This window comes from Mercenaria mercenaria, chromosome 15, assembly GCF_021730395.1.
Source record: "Mercenaria mercenaria strain notata chromosome 15, MADL_Memer_1, whole genome shotgun sequence".
NCBI lineage: Eukaryota > Metazoa > Mollusca > Bivalvia > Venerida > Veneridae > Mercenaria > Mercenaria mercenaria.
Genome location: NC_069375.1, coordinates 30,278,108 through 30,283,150, shown reverse-complemented (window position 1 = coordinate 30,283,150; position 5,043 = coordinate 30,278,108).

The following is a 5,043-nucleotide window of genomic DNA, read 5'->3' as shown; positions in this document are numbered from 1 at the left end:
CCTCATGAATGAAAATTCTTATTTCTAGTCAGAAATCCTAACATAACTATAACTCACAGCTCCACCTCTAATGTATAGCGCCAACAGTAGAGCGTTAGCGCCACTACTTTAGAAAATACTAATTCTGAAGTGCACGTGTGTATCTGGACCATTTACGACTATTGTTCCTGTCGTGTTTCTTTGTTAGAATTTAGACCGATAAAATGGGTTAATCTGAATGTGGAGATAGACACTTGACACCACAATTTTGATATTATTTCAACGAAACCATAGCCCACCTATAGTAACAATATTATTACACGGCACTACATTCTCCTAATTTCGGAATAGGTTCTATAAATAAAATCAATCCATAAAAATAAATATTTATTACTTGAGAGATTACAGATGCACGCGCTTCTTTCCTAATCACCATTTTGAAATACAGACATTATTATTCGTTGCAGTAATGAAAATATGCATCATATTTCATCAATATTTCATTGTAAAGTATATGATAACAATTAATCGGCTTCTTTATTAATGAAAAGCAAACTTAAACTAAAATTGCTGGCGGGATTTTCCCACATAATCTATCACTAAAAAAATCTAAAAGAAATGAAGAAAACTCAAATTGACATTTAAGATTTATTAAGTAAACCAGAAAAAAAAACGTTTGATAAAACCATAAAACGATGATATACATGTAACAAAACTTTAGTTTGCCAATAATTTCATGTTTTGGAAACGTTTAATCTTATTTTTGTGACCAACTATCCAATTATTGTGTACAACCACAGCTCCAGAACGTTCTTCTTTTAAAAACTTCTCAAAATACTGTATTCTCGCTGTCTAACGATTTTATCTTTATAGTTGACTTTTTCGCCAATTTGTTAAATATTGGTTGGTTCAGCGTAGGTTTTTCTCTAAAGGAATCCTCCCATTTCTGTACAAATGTTATTGCATTATCGTTACTTTTAATAGCCAAAAGCCCTGTGCAGAAAACTTTCTTTCCATCTATCTGACTCCATATATCATAATTGCCCTTTATGTAAGGCAAAGAGTTTTGTAACCATACAGTGTCCATGTCTGAATAAATAATGTTTGTTCCTTTCTTTAAATACATCAAAATAAACGTTGGCCGTTCAGAGACCATGTTTCTATACAAAAGACTGTTGTAGGCAACGGTTTCGTTAATGGATACACGCTGACTTCTTTGCACTTACATTGAGCTGTCCTTCGTGCCGGTAAGTCTTCCAAATACGATATCATCTTCTGCAATTACCGATATTGGCAATTGAATATTCAATTTCCTAAAATATAGATAAGCTATAGGTTTGGTCATTAGAATTTTCATTTGAAATTCATGTTCACTTCTCATAAATGAATTGCTTGTGGCTTTCTTCATTATTTGATATACTGTTATTTATAAACATTTATGGGATTATAAAACCGCCTCGTTTTAAACATACTATTATTTGAGCACATATAATTGAAAAATTGCCGTGTCCTTTATATGAGAAAGATGCAGTCCGTATACAGGTGCATCATTTGTTACAAACGAATGCATTAAAGGCATATACATATATATCAAAATGCAACTATAATATGTTAAAACAGACTGAATGTTAAGATTGGCGAGATTCTTAGTAACGTGTTCTTCATTGGAGAAGACGGTTACAGTCAAACCTGTATCAAGAAGCCGGCCAAGAGTCAGCAAGCGCCATCCGGGCCCTTTCTGACAGTCACACAATGCATCCATGTTGTATTCAAGGGCTCTCCGAAGGTCAAAAATCTTCCAATTTCCGCTGAATTTTAACTTTTTACTAGACTCTTCTCGGGCGCCGTCCGAAGTCTTCTATCTTATACACTCTTCCCTTACGGAACAGAGTCAATAGATTTTTTAAATGAAAGGATGTCTTTTTTTCACTCTTTAACATTTTCTATGGTTAAGGTGGCATTACCTTCTATCACTGCACATACATGTATCAGGATGTAGAATTAATTTAAAAACAAGTGCTAGTATTATGTGATACAGTTCCCCAACGCTAGGAAAACTGCAACAAAACTTGTGAGTACAGGGGTCATCCCAAGGCTGTAACCTTTGTTCAAAAATAGATGGCGGCGAAGGCAATGCTTTACTTTTAGTGAGATATAACCTATATTTTCATGTAGCCATAAACACTTTGATCAAATTTGTTACAGCTGAAGTTCGGTCACTAGGACTCGACGAGACGGCAAAATTTGCTCTAGTTATCGGTGGTTCAAGCCATCGAAAAGTATCCATTATATAGGGATTATGATCGGTTGTGTTCGAATTATTCGAGTTAGAATGAACGAAGTTCGACTGTATATCGCTTTAGAGATTTAAAAGACTGTTCACAACTGACTTTATATTAAGTTTTATCAACCTCCGCGCAGGAATATTGTCAACCTTCAAGCGAATCACGTAACAATGGGTAAAACCATGTGATCCTAAAATGGCGACACGCTTGGTTGGTTTAAGAACATAATGAAATTCAAGGTACATTGTATCTATATCTTGAGGTATGCGACTCGTCAAATTCTTTGACTGAACTCATTGTTTACATTTTAAGCAGGTGCGCGTCACAACAGCAGAAAATAAATAATTTCAGTATTTCTGCATTATGTTTTTATGTACTGAGTTTCGACAACTCATTGTTTCTACAGGTTTATAAAGTCATTCATCTATAGTTTTAAAACTAAAACTTTTCTTTGGTTTTTCGAATCATTTTCATTTTTGTTTCCATATTTTCTTTGTATATTAACATAATATTATGTACATTATTCGCTTAAATGCAAGCTTTTAATCAATATCATGAACTTTTCTCATCTGCCATATCGGCTTTAGATATTTCTCTGTCGTGTTGTCATACAGCACATGAAGGAATCTATATTTTTTTGCAGAAAATGAAATAAAAATTAAATGTCGATGCAGAGTTTCAAACCCACACGGCAAAAGATCTTAATAACAGTATGCTTTACCTCTGAGCTACTTTGTAATTGGTATATATAGAATTATAATAGATTTTAACATGTAAGAATAATGTTGAATTCCCTATGTTCCATTATAATCTATCTATAGTCATCTTTGTAAACATCAAGTTATCGTTGGGCCATAGTATTAAAAAAAGAAAGATTTTGATTGTAAAAAAGAAAGAATAATAGCTTGCAAAATAAACACACCACACACCACGTTATAAAAACACAATCAAATACAACAATAGTGCACTTGCGTGCTTTAGCTGCATTGTTTCTTTCTTTTTATATCAATTGTACGAACCTTTCCGACTTATGCATTGGCAGATTTACAATGCAAAGACCGCTGATTAGGGCAAAATAAATCTTATCCTATCAAAAATAACGTAATAAATCAATTTTAAGACTAGTCCTGTCTGCTTTGCATATTAAGTATTCTAATATGCTTGTTAAAACAGGCTTACACTTAAATGACATTACAATGACGTCAATGGCTTTGTTGCAACCAAGAAAGAGCACTAAGTACTATATTTTGACCACTCACTGTTTTAGATAAAGGGCATATTAGAATCGAAATAATGTGTAGAAAAATCGTGTTTTATTTAAATGAATACCCTAAATAGTGGTTATACGTTGGCAGAAGAATTCACTCGGGCTATGCGTGCGTGAAATTACTCTGCGGACGTATAACCTCTTTTCGAGTATTAATAACGTTAAAACACGGGGTTTCTTTACAATATTTCATAAATACATTTAGCACACGAATGGATGTGTGCATCATAATATATACTTGAAAATACATAGACGACAAAAATAATACGAAAAGAAATGGGACACAGCCTTGGTACTTGTACTTACTCTACATATTTTCAGAAAGGATATTCAGGTCCAACTGCGGCAAGAGGTTATTTTTTCAAACCCAGACAATAAAGAGAACTGAAAGAAAAAATATTTCACTGAACTGAATAGATAAAATATAGCAATGATGACTATGAAAATGCAAAAAAAAAAAAACAACAAAAGCAACAACAACAAAAAACATAATTATATTAACAAAACGTGTGAATCTTGAATTAGATAACCAAACTCCAAATATCTTACCTTGTCTGTAGCACAAATGAGTAACTAATAAGTAAAGCTACATTAACAAGAAAGATAATTTTATTTTAAATTAATATTTTTTATAAGTAATTACGATAAACAGCAAGATGTAAGCTACTTTAAATATATCTGTTGCCATGGTTACTTTAAACTTTAAGAAAAATAGGGTACAATGTAAAGTGTTTAGTATTTTTGCTAATCATATTACCCAGATATTCCATGTTGGTCATTAACAGAATGGCACTGAAGCCGTTGTTTAAAAATGAGGAAAAACGCGTTACCATTGAAACACGAGCCCGCGACATATGCATTTTAAGCTTATCCGTATTTTCCTTCCTCTTTCAATATAAATACATTTGGAGGGTCATGTACTTCAAACTTAGATAAAAATTGTACTTGAAGGGACAGAGATAAACGGAATTGAGATTGTAGCAGTTAAAACATGGTCGTGAAAGTTTTGAATAGTATTTAGTATTTGCTTTTCAATATTTCACTACAGATCATTTCATTTTAAAATATTTAATCTATCTATCTCTTATTGACTTAGTACAGTGTAGTAATTAACTATATGTTTTGATAAATCTGTTGTTCCTAATTTGATGATATGGGTGCAAAATTTCCATGGTTTGCTAACTTGGCTAGCGTATACCAGGTTAGTATAACACCCGACAAAATGCTTTTAAATGTCGTAATCTACATTTACCGCTCGTCAGACATTTTTTATGGAAAAATCGTTCTGCCTGCTGCTAGTATTCTCATGGATATTCTTGAAATGCAAATAAAAAGACGAAGCTGTGTTCCTCAAATAGACCAGTGTCAACGCTTTTGAATTTTACATTTAGATATATAGTCACGGGCTTCGTTTCAATGGTTACATCAATTTAATTCAAGAAACCACAGTTTTCTCCTAAAATTTCAACAATTTTAAAGCTTAGTTTTAATATATAAGTAACAAATTATCAA